The sequence below is a fragment of the Aquarana catesbeiana genome, linkage group LG03 (genome assembly GCF_042186555.1).
Source record: "Aquarana catesbeiana isolate 2022-GZ linkage group LG03, ASM4218655v1, whole genome shotgun sequence".
NCBI classification, from domain to species: Eukaryota; Metazoa; Chordata; class Amphibia; order Anura; family Ranidae; genus Aquarana; species Aquarana catesbeiana.
In genome coordinates this window covers 516897856-516914531 of record NC_133326.1, presented here as the reverse complement: position 1 = coordinate 516914531, position 16676 = coordinate 516897856, and positions in this window count along the sequence as shown.

Sequence of the window (16676 nt, the reverse complement as noted above, 5' to 3'; positions counted from 1 at the left end):
TATACAGTATCTACCATACAGAGAAGTATTGAAGCAGAATCTGCTCCTAAGCAATTTAACATCTTTTCCCCCCACCCTATTCCTTTAATTGACATTGATAAGAATTTCAGTTGGGAAAGGGAGGCCACCCCATTTAAATTGCCTCCACAAGCATGACCAGCCCCTTCACATAACAACCTCCTCCATGTGGATCTTACCCTGGTGAAGTGACAGTAGATAAACAATTGTACCACCCATCACCCTGCAGGAGCATAAGTGTTATAGCTGACCACACCTACCCCCCCCCCCCCCCCCCCCCCCGGAATCCTAGGCTCCTGCCTAGGTTGACTTGTGCATGATCTGGTGCTGATTTTAGCCAGGAAATGCTTTAAAATTCCTTTCTTATTTTGAAAAAATGCTGTTTCCAGCCCTCACCCTACAGTGCCCTGTGCTGGCAGAGCTAAGTGACAACTGCACCCCTGTTAACAACCTTCCTTGATTTGCAAAGAAATGGAGATGGAGCGTCTTATCGGATTTGTTACATAACTAAATTGTATACAAACTCCCACATCTCCACTGGACCTTTCAACCCTAGTGATCCATCTTCGTTGTTAGTTATAGCAATACTCACTATGCATCATTTATTGTAGGTCACTTAATTTTAAGCTTACAGGCATACAAATTTTGCTTTGTAGGGATACCGGCCCATATGTGTATGGGGGGGGGGGGGGCACACTTTTTTTCTTTTGTCTAAAAATACATTGTTATCATTCCAAAATTGACCTAACTACTCAGGATCAGCACTGGACAGCTCCTGCATGTAAGAATCAGATTAGGGGGAACTGTATCTTAAAGTGTATTTCCAATTTTGCAGCCAATTTGGGATAGCACCTACTCTCAATTTGTTATATGGTCCCATTAACATATGAAGCACTACCCCCCCGCAGGAACTGCTGGTGAATGTTGGTTATCTCCCACCCTGAACAGTCAGGCACATGAATTTTCCATTCAATCCTGAGATAAGAAGCAGTCCTTGCAGCTTTGTTTTTTAGGGGAATTGAACTTGGTTGGGAAAGGGTTATTATAGGATGCCCACTTGATCAGTAGAAACTCTTCAGGGACATAAACCATATACATCCGGTATATGCACATTTCTCTTCTTCTACCTCCAGCACAGACTTGCTTGTAGAACTACAACTCCCAGGACCAGCTAGCACTAATAGGATGGTCTGGCACTGACTCAGATCCAAAGCAAATGCCCTTTACATGCAGGGACCGCAGGCTCCTTTAGTGCAGCAAAAATAAAGGTCTTTGGTGTTGGTGCTAGCTATTCTTTCCTGTGACTACTACTCCAGTACCACCTCTTCAGGCACTGCCAGCCCACCTGGCTGCAGCTGCCCCTTTCACTAGCCCTCCTGGCATCTATCCCAGACTGCTTGCACCCAGTTCCTTCAGGTATGCCTCTCAGTCCTCTGACTGCAACACTCACCAGCCCATGTGGCTGTCTTTCTCCCTGGAGATTTGCCTGGCAGTGTTCTCCTGGTGTCTTGTCCTTGCTCCCGTACCTCCTGGTCAGGGTTCCTCCATGTGTCATGAGAAGGGTCCCTTCCGCACCCAAGCCCAGGCCTAAGTTTACCCCCCCCCAGACTGGGGAGCTACTCTCAAAGGCCCCGACAGCCTAACACTCCATCTCCATCTTCCACCTGAACTCCACACTGCCCCTGCTGGGCTGACCCTGAGTATTTGAGGGGGCTTGCCCCCAGCCAGGCCCTCAGTTGGGGATTGGTCAGGGCCCTCAGAATACTCCAGCAAGTTCCTGCTAGACTCCTCCTAACTGCCTCTGGAACCTTCTCCAAGTTTCCAACAGCAGGGAGGAGTCATCTAGCCTACTTGAGTCACTCACCCGACCCAGAAAAAACACACAGGCTTGGCTGCCAGCCTAAAAAATGTACCTACACTAACACAAAACATACTACTCTAGCACTCTAGCTAGGGGATGCTGCACATAGCATAACTTAAATAAAACCTCAAAATATAAAAAAAAAAATGCTGGTTACCTTTTTAAGTGTCTTTTACTTGCATAAAAAGCCCTGTGTGGTCACTGCTTTATAATATTTAAAAGGGGGCTGTGGAGAAATGTTTAACATAATTAACCCTAAGTGTACTGTGTTCCCAAATCTTCATTATCAACTGTAAAAAAGATTTGAACACTATCAAAGTGTTACAAATTTAGAAACTGCCCTCCTACATTGTATGTTAATGAGGAATAGTGTGGGGACAAAGAAAATTTACCTGAAGAAGAAGGCCATGCCCCTGAAATGCATTGTTATGGCAACTGTGTGACGTCCTCATTCTCTTCCCCCCTATATCCTGCTTGTTTTCGTTCATGTGTCCTCGAAAACAAGCACCTGTTGGACCGGGTGCATGCGCTTTAGGATCTGCACGTCGAGCACGGTGCTGAATTGCCTCAAATGTGCTGCCAAGATCCAGGCAGCTAGCTTGAACGTCCACGGCTCCCCCTTCTCCTGACGGGATCTTGAGGTGGTTTTAAGAGTGCAGCCACAGTGGAATCCTTATGCTATATCTATCTTCACACAATGTGAGTTTGCTCATTGTAGTGTTTTAAACTTTACCATATTAAAACCGAGTTACACTAGGGTGGCTTTGCACTCTCTTCTTTTGTGTGTTTACAAAGAAAATTGAGACTGTCCTGAAATTCTTAAAATCGCCATGACACCTCCTTAGAAATATCGAAACGGCCAGAAATACTTTTTTGTGTTTTTTTTTTAGGTATGCTGTGTAAATGGGAACACATTACAAACATATAGTGGGCTTTTCTCAAATGTGACTGCAGAAGTGGAAATAATCTTTAAAGTTGACCCATACTCAAATGTTAACAAGCAATGTTTACAGTTATGCTGGACTGGATAAAGCATTATCAAAAAGCTGATGTACACCCTGGGCTCTCTCACTTCTCCAAGACTTAAAGATTCCCTCAGTCCCCTGGACTTGTCTAGTCACCTCAGCTCTCCTAGTCCTCCTGACTTGTTTAGTTGTCCCGACTCTGTCAGTCTTATTAATAAGGAATCTCTACTCCAATATGGGGTGCTGTCTCCTGAGTAGAGCACCGCTTCTAATGGGAGTACATCTGTCTACTAAATGGAGCACACCCCTGCAGCTGACGGGAGCCATGCACTATGGTCAGGTCTTTGTTTATAACAAGTGTGCACGCCTGGACACTCACACAGCCTGCAGTTCTCCAACAACACCTGGACACAGGATTGAAGACTTCATCCCACCCAAGACCCTTTGAAGCTTTTAGATTCCGGATCCTGATCTGGGATAACTGAAACCCCAGTCATACCCGCGCAGGCGCAATACTCTGGAGCCCCACACTCTGCATTAGTGCAAACCCTGTGTCACTTTTCCCTCTACTCACACAGTGGCAGGACCTAGCACTGTCACATACGTTTTTCAGTCTTTTTTATTACCCTTCATTTATCCATCCCATCAATACTCCTAATATGGCTTCTTGCTAACATATGAGTATACAGTAGGTACTCATTAACTTTCATTTCAAACCAAATTACCACTGAACATGAGCACTAAATTCACATATGGTTTTAACATTGCTTAAAATAATGCTTAGCATCAAGGATGAGTGACTCTGCCATTCATGTGGGGCTTGTATCCTGGTTGAAATCTCAAAAAAGCCCAAAATGATTAATGAACCCAGTTGATGTCTATGGGGACAAATCTTGATACAAAAATCTGGCCATTTCAAGGCTAATAGGAAAGTAATTGTCAAAAAAGAGCATGGGGCGCTGAGCACTACCATGAAGGATATTTAACAAAGCTAAAAAAATTTTAAAAAAAATTACTATACAAACAAATGAGGGTACTTTTAATGCAACTTTGACATGAGAAAAACAGTCCTTTAAATGATATATTTAGGTGATGCCTTCAAGCAATATTTGGTTTCATAGAACACGATTTTTACGAACTACTTTGGCAACCTGGTATTCTGGCATCACATGTTTTGGATGTGTAATTTATTTTTAACCTTTACGTTTAGCTTGGTTTATATGCAGCAGAACCCCTATCTGATTCATTTTAACCTGTAAAATAGGCTTGCAGGTAGTGCTGGCTGTGACACCCAATAGCAATTTCAGCCAGAAACAATTAGGGAAAATGCCCTGTGAAAAAACAAATGCAGCCTGTTATAACTGTAGTGCATGTGGACAGGAACAGGCTGTAAAGATACCACTGGACAAGCAGGCACGGCTAGGACGGGGGGGGGGGGGGGGGGGGGGGGGGCGGCTAAAGTGAGCATGCACTGCAGGCTCAGTGTTCTACTGTGGAGGGGGGTCACTAGTGCCAGGCACTCAGGGCAGGGATGCCTGTTTCCCCCTCACTGCAATCGCACTGCAGAAGCTTCTCTCTCCGCCAGCTGCATGGCAGTTAATGTCAGAGATGAGGAAAACTAGGCCCTTCCTCGGCTCTAACATATCCTACCACAGAACACAAGAGTTGAGAGGGTGGATGGGGGGAATTTGCAGGGGAAGAGGATTTGTACAAGATGAGGGATTTGTGGGGGAAATTTCTACTAGAAGTGGGAAGAGGATTTGTGCAGGGAGGAGGTTTGAGGGGGAAGAGAACTTGTGCTGGGAAGGAAGGGATTGAGGGGTAAAAATTTGTGCTGGAAGGGGAGAGTGTGTAGATTAGTGTTGACTCTTTTGTCGGGGGAGAAAGAGAATTTTTGCTGAAAGAAGAAAGTTGGGAGAGTATTGCTTGTGGGGGTGACACTGTGTGTTACACACCCCTGACTCTTGCACTATTTTCATTTTTCACTCCTGACCCATACTGTACATTACACACTCCTGTCCCCTGCATTCTGTACATGACATACTAATGACCCCTGCTCTCTGTGTGTAATATACTCCTAAAGCTGACACTGACTGCAGTGCTCTGTGTGTTACATACTGTATTTCCTACCCTTGATCTCTCTGCATTATATACCCCGGACCACTGCACTATGTGTACTACATACCCCTGACCCCTGCATTCTGTGCTTTGTATTCCCCAATCTGACACTGCCTGTAGCACTCTGTGTATTACATACTCCTGACTCTTACACTCTGTGCATCACACAACCATGACCCCTACATGCTGCCCTACAGACTCCTGCACTATATACACAATATTGTACAATACATACTAAGTACAAGGAGGTTTCGGGTTTTGTTTAACCATGCCCCTTAAGCCCCGCTCACTGTTAACAGTTTGGCCCATCGTTTGCTGCAGTGTGAACAGTGTGCTGCATTAATGCTGTAAATCAAAGTCAGTGAGCCCATGAGTAGAGATAGGGGGCAGGCCGTGGCTCCATGTCTGAATGGAGGGAGCTGCGGCTTGGCTTGGGTGCCCCTATAGGAAGCTGCTTGGTGTGGGGGCACTCAACAGGAGGGAGGGGCCCGAAGCGCCGAAAAGGGACCAGAGAAGAGGAGGATCTGGGCTGCTCTGTGAAAAACCACTGCACAGAGCAGGTAAGTATACCATGTTGTTATTTTTAACTAGAAAAAAACAAGACTTTAGTATTAATTTAAAGCTTTATAAACACAAAACAAATATATTTGTACCAATACACTACAACAGGTTTCAGCATGTTGTCCCACAGCAGAGACACATTTCATATAAATAGCACCCTTGTGACACTGCCACTCCAGGCCTGTAGAAGGAGCTGATGCTCTTAGCGCCTAGCCTATCTGTCCATCTCCTTCCACCACACTGTTCCTCCGGATGTATCCCCGCTGTCCGTGACATCATTTCCGTGCATTCCACGCTGGTTCCGGATGCCATCGTAGTGGCCACAGGACGCGCTGAGGATTCTACAAACACACCGCCACGCATAGAGCCAATACCGGACACTAAGAGCCCCCTGGACTACTGGGAACAGATGAGCCTGTTATTTACTTCTCTCCTGTGAGTGATTTTAATTACTTTGCCATTAAATAGGCATTTTAATACTGCACTTAAGTGGCGCTTCCTGATTTTTCTCTCCTATTGTCTGTAAAAAGAGTTGGCTCCCTCTGAAGGACAGCAGCCGCCTTTTATACCCCATCATTTTACTTTATGGACTATGCCTGTATATCAATAATAATGTACAAGTGAATGTGAGAGATGACATCACTAAGAGAACTAGGGAGGAGGTGGAATCCTTATGGGTAGAGCTCCAAAGGGATGAAGCTAAGGGGAACATAATACTGGGAGTATACTATAGGCCCCCTAACCTGAGGGAGGAGGGGAGATGGATCTCCTATCACAATTTGGATTAGCAGCAAAGATGGGAAGTGTTATCATAATGGGGGATTTTATTTATCCAGACATAGACTGGGCACAGGGAACCACGCATTCGTCTAAGTCTCGCCAGTTCCTAAATGTCTCACAGGACAATTTTCATGAGTCAGATGGTAGACGCACCAACTAGAAATAAGGCATTACTGGATCTACTGATTACCAGCAATACAGACCTGATCACGGATGTGGAAATATGGGGCAATTTAGGTAACAGCGATCACAGGTCAATTGGCTTCAGTATAAATCACACAAATAGGTAACATGAGAGGAATACAAAGACACTGAATTTCAAAAGAGCCAACTTCCCTAAACTACTTCCCTAAACTCAACTAGGCATAAATTGGGATAAAATCTTAGGAACAAAGAACACGGGGGAGAGATGGGTTTGCTTTAAGAGCATATTAAATAAGGGCATTAGCCAATGCATCCTATTGGGTAATAAATTTAAAAGAGCAAACAAAAGTCCTGGATGGCTTAACTCCAATGTAAAAATGCATATAAAAGCAAAGGAGAAGGCCTTCAAAAAATACAAGGTTGAAGGACCATCACCAGAATTCAGACTTTATAAAGAATGCAACAGGAAATGTAAGGGTGCAATTAGGGTGGCTAAGATGGAACATAAAAGACACATAGCAGAGGAGAGCAAAAAAAATCCCAAGAAATTCTTTAAGTATGTAAACAGTAAAAAAAGGGAGGACAGACCATATTGGCTCCAAAAAGAATGAGGAAGGACATCTGGTTATAAAGAATGGGGAGATGGCAAAGGTATTGAATTTATTGTTCTCCTCAGTTGTCACAAGGGAATCGGGGGGTTTCAGCAACCAAAACTGTCGTGTTTATCCTCATGACACATCACAGGAAGCACCTCCATGGTTAACAGAGGACAGAATTAAAATTAGACTTGGGAAACTTAATTAATAAATCACCGGGACCAGATGGCTTGCACACAAGGGTACTTAGGGAACTCAGTCAAGTAATTGCCTGACCATTGTTCCTAATTTTTATTGACAGTCTACTGACTGGAATGGTACCAGCTGATTGGAGAAAAGCCAATGTAGCACCAATATTTAAAAAGGGCCCAAAATACATCCCTGGGAATTACAGACCAGTTAGCCTAACATCAATAGTATGCAAGCTCTTGGAGGGGATGATAAGGGACTATATACAAGATTTTAGTAATGAGAACGGTATCATTAGCAGTAATCAGCATGGATTCATGAAGAATCATTCTTGCCAAACCAATCTATTAACCTTCTATGAGGAGTTGAGTTGCTATCTATATAAAGGAAGGCCCATAGACATGGTGTATCTGGATTTTGCAAAAGCACTTGACACAGTTCCCCATAAACGTTTACTGTACAAAATAAGGTCTGTTGGCATGGACCATAGGGTGAGTACATGGATTGAAAACTGGCTACAAGGGCCAGTTCAGAGGGTGGTGATAAACGGGGAGTACTCGGAATGGTCAGGGGTGGGTAGTGGGTTCTGTGCTGGGGCCAATCCTATTTAATTTGTTCATAAACGACTTGGAGGATGGGGTAAACAGTTCAATCTCTGTATTTGCGGATGACACTAAGCTAAGCAGGGCAATAACTTCTCCGCAGGATGTGGAAACCTTGCAAAAAGATCTGAACAAATTAATGGAGTGGGCAACTACATGGCAAATAAGGTTTAATGTAGAAAAATGTAAAATAATGCATTTGGGTGGCAAAAATATGAATGCAATCTATACACTGAGGGGAGAACCTCTGGAATCTAGGATGGAAAAGGACCTGGGAGTCCTAGTAGATGATAGGCTCAGCAATGGCATGCAAAGCCGAGCTGCTGCTAACAAAGCAAACAGAATATTGCCATGCATTAAAAAGGGGATTAACTCCAGCGATAAAACGATGTAAAAGATTGATCTGCCATGGTTTTGTAGCGCTACTCCCCAGAGGCTTCACCTCGCAACCAGGCACACAGGCTCATTGACACATTTCTTCAATGACCAGTCTAGGGGTGTTGTTTTTGGAGAACTTGAATAGGGTTGAGGGAACTAGGTGGGATACTCCAAAAACAAGAACTATGTACAATCCGAGGACTTCTTTCTGCACAAGCTATATTAAAATCTGTGCTTGTAGCATACAGTAGATTTCAGCTTTAAGGTAGTGCTAGTAGTAGTGGTAGTTAAGTGTAAATCTCTTTTAGAGCCACAATAGCAGAGTCCCTTTAATTAGAAGATTAGATGGATAAAGCTCATCAAGACACCAACCGGTGTCCCCTTTAACTAGAGCCAAAAGCTGACTCTCTAACATCAGAGGAATGGCAAAAGCACAGAGGTCCCCAAGAGCTCTTAGAAGCACTTATACTCACACAAAGCCCAAGGACAGCTGGTTGCCTCCTTCCAACTTCCAAGTGACACTTTACTCCGGGGATACCAGACCAGATCTGCAGCGGATAGCCCCCTCAGCCAGCTTACTTTAGTTCCAGGGTCTTAGCATCCATGCCCTCAGGTCGCCCACCTGAGGCCTCATGACAACAGACATAACAGCATTGCCTGGGAGAGCAGAGTGCCCTCCAGGCTGGACTAATCCTCTCCAGGAAAATAATTCTTTACAGAATATATACAGTCTCCCAGCATGCCATCAAAGCCTGCCTCTCTGGGATAAACCAGGGCTGTATCAATGTTCATGCTGCCATCTGCATAGCTCCACACCTATCTTCCAGAAACTTCTCAAGCTTTCTACATACAGAGGAAGCGATCAGACTGGCAGCAACTAAACACATTGAGCAGACCTGACTAGCAGAATGCAGGTACACTGAGTACAGTAAACAAACTATACTTTTACCTAACGAACAATCACAGCCACACTGACTATAGTGTGGCAACCAAATTTACCTATCAAAACACATAATGATTCTATTTATCTAAACCTAGCACCTATCTAGGAGGGTGCTAAAGTTTTATCATGCTTACACCTTTATTTTGGCCCAGGTGAGAAAGGATTAGATCTTTTTCAGGCATTTATTACTCTCTTTTTTAGGATAAAATATAGGGAGAAATCTCTCTAAAGTGGACACAGACAACAGTCTAAAATATTTAAATTATTGCATTAATACATTAAAGAGTTTTCATTATTAATCTGCTTATGCACATGCAGTGTTCTAATGAGGAAAGTTACAGGGTCTGCATTCCTTTAGAAGTAATTAAACCTTTGGGAGTATCTCACCAAAAATAACATTTTTGTTGCAGGGGGTGCCTAAAATCTGTTTTTTTTATGGTGCAGACTTCTGGGAAAATCAGTGAGTCAATCACACAAGCAGGAAATTACATTTCTATGGAAGTTTTGTACACCAACTGTGTACAGAAGGCCTCCAGGTTGCAATAATGCATTGAATTTTACAGATAATTACAAACCCCATCATTCTCTGTAGGATAAAATTCCGAACTTCCCCAACATTAGGAAAGTTATATTTGTGCAAACCGAGATCTGGGGAAACAGAGAAAAGGAGAGGGGTTTGTGAGGGACCCCCCCCCCTCCCCGTTTTTTTATTTTATTTTATTTTATTTTATTATTTATAGCCCCCTGTTCGCTTTTTTCCTGAGAAAACATATTAGGCATATTGATCACTCTTTGGCTTTAGAGCCACCGGTTTACACTGTATACTAAATGTAACATTTTTTGATATTGGTTATGATTATGCTTAGATCGTTACTATAACCATGCATATTGTTGACTCTACCAGTTAAATTTGCCTGGCACATCCGCAGCCGCTGGTTTGACCCCATACTCTCATCCTCGGCTTAGTGTGGCCTCCTCATCCTTCGGGGGACGGTGCTGGGCCTGGTTTGAGAGTTTAGGACTCTTTTGTCCTCCCTTAATTTTGTATGGTCAGTAGACTTCCAGTCTTCTGGCTCCTTTATGGTATATTACATATTTCAATTGTTTGCCCTTACGGCACTTGTTCTAATTAGAATGTTCTCCGTAAGATTTCATCATTATGTCTTTGAAGGTTTACCAAAAGGGAAATGTAACTCACTGTACTACAGATGTTCACACATCATAAATCACTGCCTGAAACTTTATTACATACTATTTACCTCTATGTATAACATTGACTACAACTATAGCTTCCTATATTCCATTAATTATAAACCCGTAGTTCAATACCTATTTAGATACCTCTCTGGCCTAACCTATATAATTTGCTCATTTATCTCCTTTAAAAATGGGTCTTAAAATTTTTTCACACAATATTCAAGGGTTTAACTTCCCTCACAAACGTAAAAAAGCATTTAGACACTATAAGAGACTGGGTGCGGACATTATCCTCCTCCAGGAAACACATTTCTCCTCCGAAAATCACCCCCATTACTTTGATAAAACATACAACCAGCACTATTTCACCACATTCTCTAATAAATCAAGGGGTGTGGTAATTTTTATCCGCAACTCTATCATATTCGAAATACAACACATTTATAGAGATGTAGATAGCCGTTATATTATTCTGAAAGGCACAATGGACAAACGTTCACTTACAATCGCCTCCTTATATGCCCCTAACGAAGCCCAAACGACATTCTTCAAAAAATTTTTCGAAACTCTAGACCGTTTAGCTCCTCCCATATGATATTGGGAGGAGACTTTAATTTAGCCGCACATCCCTTTCTAGATAGAAGCAGAGTCACTCTCTCCTCGAAGGCCTTCTCCAAGTCAATCAATCGCTCACTCAGCAAATTCCAACTGATTGATACTTGGAGAGCTCACAATATTGGCATAAAAGCTTATACCCATTACTCTCATCCACATGATTGTTATGCCAGACTCGATTACATTTTCAGCACCCCCATTCTTCTGGCTAACTCCTCGAGAGCTCGGATCCACCCTTGTCCATGGTCTGACCATGACATGGTTGCATTTGATACTTCTCATATAGGTCTTACCCCTACACCATTTAACTGGCGTCTGAACAACTCCCTCCTTTCTGATCCATCCACACTTCAAAACATCCACACACACATTGAGGATTACATTACTAATAATTCAACTGATGACATCTCCCCCACCTCACTCTGGTCAGCGCGAAAGGCGGTCCTTAGAGGTCACCTGATCAGTACTGCAGCTGCCAAAAATAAAGCTAAACTTACAGAAATCAAGACCCTCTCTAAAGACCTAGATCTCTTATATATTAAGTTAGGCCAAACTCCCTCTCCCGAGATTACGACTCAAATCCAATCTAAACGTCAAGCTTTAGACTCCATCCTTTCATCAGATACTGAAAAATCCCTTAGATTTTCTAAAGCCAAATTTTTGCTACATGGCAATTCTACTTCTAACATGTTTGCTAAAAAGCTTAATCAAGAGCACAAACCCCCTCACATTTACAAGTTACGTGACCGAACTGGTAACCTGGTCACTCACCCTCGTGAAGTCTTAGACATATTCTCTGCATTTTACAAAGATCTTCTTTCAGGTCCTCAATCTCAACCCCATCATACATCGCTCAACTGGCTGAATAACATACATCTACCTACCCTCAATGAACAACAAGCCTCCACTCTCAGTGATCCCTGCACAGATCAGGAAATCGCTAATATTATTAAATCACTCAAAACATCGACTGCCCCTGGCCCAGACGGTTTCACATCATCATATTATAAAAATTTTTCACCCCTTTTAGTACCCAGACTAAACAGACTCTTCAATCATATCCTTATGGGTGGACAATTCCCTGATGACATGCTTTTTGCGAACTTATCCCTTATCCCCAAACCTCTCAAAGACCATACCCTACCTCTAAACTTTCACCCTATTTCAGTTCTTAATAATGACTTGAAAATTTTCGGCAGACTTCTTGCAGACAGACTAGCATCAGTCATCACGTCCCTCATTCACATAGATCAATCGGGTTTTATACCAGGCAGACAGATTACCGATAACATCAGTCTGGTTACTAACATTGTTCAAGATGCTAATCTTTCCTCCCGCTCTGTCTGCCTACTCAGCCTCGATATTCATAAGGCATTTGACAGCGTGAATTGGTCATACCTGAACCATTTAATCCCTAAATTTGGTATTTCTGATAAATTTATCCATGGCTTTAACGCCCTCTATCACCTCCCCCAAACCAGAATCAAAATCCCAGGCCACAATTCAGAGTTTTTCTCCTTAGGTAGAGGCACTAGACAGGGCTGCCCCCTCTCCCCATTGCTATTTGCCCTAGCCATAGAACCCCTAGCACAAGCAATAAGAAACAATACTAACATTAGCGGATACCATAAAAACTCAAATTAATTCAAACTAAGCCTTTATGCAGATGATGCCTTATTATTTATCACAAACCCACTCACATCTATACCCAATCTCATCTGAACTTAACTCTTTTCGCTCATTCTCAGGTTTGGGCATTAACATGAACAAATGTTCGGCCCTTCCTATCAAACTATCCCCTGACTTGATCACCAACCTACAACAAAATTTCAAATTTATTTGGTCCACCAAGTCACTTAGATATCTTGGGGTTCACGTCATACCCTACCACAAATCGTTATATAAAACCAATTATTCTCCCCTTTTCTCGCACACCAGCGCACTACTTAAAACATGGTCTACATAGCATATCTCCCTTCTTGGTAGGATCTGCGCTTTCAAGATGACTATTCTCCCCAAAATACTATATATCTTCCGTGCTCTACCTATCAATGTTCCTAAAACCAGAATTGAAGCTCTTCAAAGGGAGATTAATAAATTTACCTCTTCAAATAAAAAAACAAGATGTAGCTATACCCTTATGTTTAGGCCCCAAAAGCTGGGCGGACTTGGAATACCCAATATTTGGCACTACTTCATAGCAACCAAACTTACACAACTGGCTCATTGGTTTGCACCTACCCCGTACATTCCATGGCTAAATTTTGAATCATCCTCTGTCTCCCCTTATCACCTACAAGGCCTACTATTGTGCAATCAAAACCATTACCACAAGATCCTTAAACTAAACATCATAGTAGCTCACTCTCTCCAAACATGGGTTAAAATTAACAAAACCATTAAACTTTCTTCAGATACCCCTCCTCTAGCATCCTTTTTAGGTGACCCTAGACTATCTCAAAACCACAATAATAGTAATTAATTCCCTCATTGGCGTAACAATAACTTGACCACTCTGAAATCTTTGATATCAAACAAGAGGTTCTCTACTTTTCCCGCGCTCCAATCCAAATGTAATCTCCCCTCTTCTGAACTTACAAATTATCTACAAATCAAAAACTTCTATACAGAACATTACTCACTAAACCTCCAACCCCCCACGACTTTATTTGAACACATTTGTATAAACTCTTCGAGAGATAAAGGCCTGATTTCTTTGCTTTATAGACATATTAATAATAATACGATGCCGGAAAAATCCAAACCAATGCTACAATGGGAATCTGATTTAGTTAGTGTTATTCCCATAGAAACTTGGAACAAGATGATGGATAACCTCCATAAATGCAACCTAGTAGTCTCTTTCAGGGAAACACCAACAAAACTATTCTCTAGACTATATTTGACCCCCTCATTAATCCACTCCTTTTACCCGTCAGCCTCTCCAGGATGTTTCAGTGGCTGCCCCGAACCTGGCACATATCTCCATATCTTCTGGAGTTGTAAGCACCTCGAACCGGTGTGGAGGGCTGCCACTTTGAAAATAGATTCAATTGCAAAAAAGGGAATCAACCTTTCACCTCAAATTTGCATATTATATGCGAATATCCATGACATACCATCCCCATGTGTTAGGTTGATTCATTCTTTACTTAGTTCTATTCAGTGGATGATTGCTCTCAATTGGAAATCTAACAACTTACCGTGGCCGCAGGTCCTTTCTAAGATGGAGTTGCTTAAATTGTCTGAAAGAATCCATCATACTCTACATGATAGTATGCACATTTTTAATGCTAAATGGATGTATTGGTCTGATAACTAATCATTATACTAACGAGACCTACAGTTCTCTCACCAACTCCATAAATATATACAAACCAGAATTCTTATCTCATCACTAGATGAACATACTCTATATATACTCTATATCCTGATATATATGACTCTTGCCAAAATCCCTTTTTTTCTACTGGTTATTCATTGTATTTGCTCATCGAACATCTTTAAGAATACGTTTATTACTTCAACGTTCATTTCTGTAACTCCACATAATACTGTACTTAATGTTTTGTAACCTTTTCATGAATCTTCCAAATAAAACTTTTGTAAACAAGAATTTTACAGATAATTACAATGCTGCAGACTGAAAGGGAAAGGTAATTATAACCTTAAATTACAATATGGCTTGTGTAGATATTGTATATGCTATATATTTTTTTTATTTGCCATATTTTTCCCCACAAATGTGGAGTTACCCTTTAAGGGGGGTGAGAAAGGCTTAGAACTATTCAAACCATTTTCCAAACAAAAAAAAAAATGTTTTAGCTTCTATTGCACTTTTAAAAGTAGATACTTATACAACATTCTGTATCATATTGTAGGTTTGATTTTGCTTTGCATAATTAAAAGATCATCTATTGTCTACTCGGTGTTCAGAATTCCAGGGCCTTAGTTTCACCTTCATTGTCCCAGAAAAGAACCAAAGTTAATACATAAATTGGCAGACATATCTAGACTGGACATCTGCCTAATTATAACCTCCACCTGTCACTGAAATGTGAGAGTCCAGCGGATTCAGTATGTTCTCGGTACAATGGAACAAGTGCTGGGAATGCAAACAGGATTTAGCAAGATGGGAAACAATCCAAGTATATGGATGAAGCAGCTGTCAGTCAAAGTCGCTCTGTGTGGGCTGCAAAGACTGCATGACATTATTGACCTATGCACTGAATGTAGATTGTGGAAGTCCTCCTGTTTGCTTGGGTATAATGTATAGTATGTTTAAAGTTTTGTTTAAGACAAAACTTTTTTTGTTTAATTTTGGATAGAAAAACCTAAAACCTACATCAGGTTTTTATTTTTGCAGGTGACCAGGTTGGGGCGGGGGGGGGGGGGGGGGTCATTCTCCTACTTCCTAGTTAGTCACCAGGACAGGAAGTTATACAGTTATGTAATCACATTAAAAATAAAAACCACATCATTGGAACTCTAAGCCCAAGTGCTATACATTTCTTCAGCTTAGTCACAGCCAACAGTAAAAGAACATGGGGAGTGGAGAAAGGTTGTAACTTTTGTCAGCTGGTTTTGCTGTCTTGCTCACTTATTGGCAATGCAGGCTTGATCAGGTGTGGAGGTCCAAACATACTCCACAAGTTTGGTGCTCCTTGTTGTCCTCTGTCACCTTCTGGATGAGACATCAAGATCTAGAAAGAAACAAGCACTTTTTATTGTGGACTATCCTGATGAAGTACAATAGTCCATGAAATGTAGTGATAATTGAATTCAAATGTACTAAAATCATCTGATACTGTAAGGAAGTTATGTAAATGCTGTGAAAAAAAAAAACATGGAAATAGATATTAAACTTAAATTGGATGTAATCCCTCACATATACCCAGTGAAGTAAACAGCAACAGATCATACACAGAGATGAAAAAATATCTCCCTACATAAGTTTACATGTATATCTGCTGTCTTTCCCTTTCTACACTCTTTGGAAAGTGGAGATCATGTTTGAAATCTTTCTTCCTCCTTCAGCAGTGGGTGGAAAGTCTGGGCTTACACTATGTGAGAGCTGATTGGAGGGAAGGCACCCCCCCCCCTCCACATAGGCAGAGGAACGAGGGAACTTGCAGAGCTGTATTATGAATAGACAAGCTCTCTGCTTATCTACCTCTAGGCTCCCTCCCCAACACAAATTTTCAGCTGCTGTTATCTCGTGTGTCTGAGAGCTTGTCTGAAGTTACTCTGCTGATAACAGAGGAACAGAGCAGCAGAAAGAAAGGGCACTCAGAGCTTTGGACAGAGACAAGTAAACACTACAGATATATGTGCTTAGGTCAAATTTCACAAATGGGGTTTACAACCACTTTAAGTAACCCTTTAAGAAATTGCATACATTAATATTCTATGACTGCATGTTTAATGTTCTTATTGCTCCCTATTCTGATAAAGTGAAGAGCTACCTTTTTGTCCAGGGATAGTGTGATATCTATGTTGGGAATCTCAAGGACAATGATCGAGATATGTGAAGATAGAGAAAGAGCATTATAATTTTGGGAGGTATACCACAGAGCAGAATTAAAATTCTGATGTCAACTACTCACAATGCTATTGTCATACCACATTAAAATTGCATTTCTTCAGCTGGTGAGGATCTACAATCTACCAGTAAGTGAAATGGCAAACTACAATTCATAGTATTCAGCA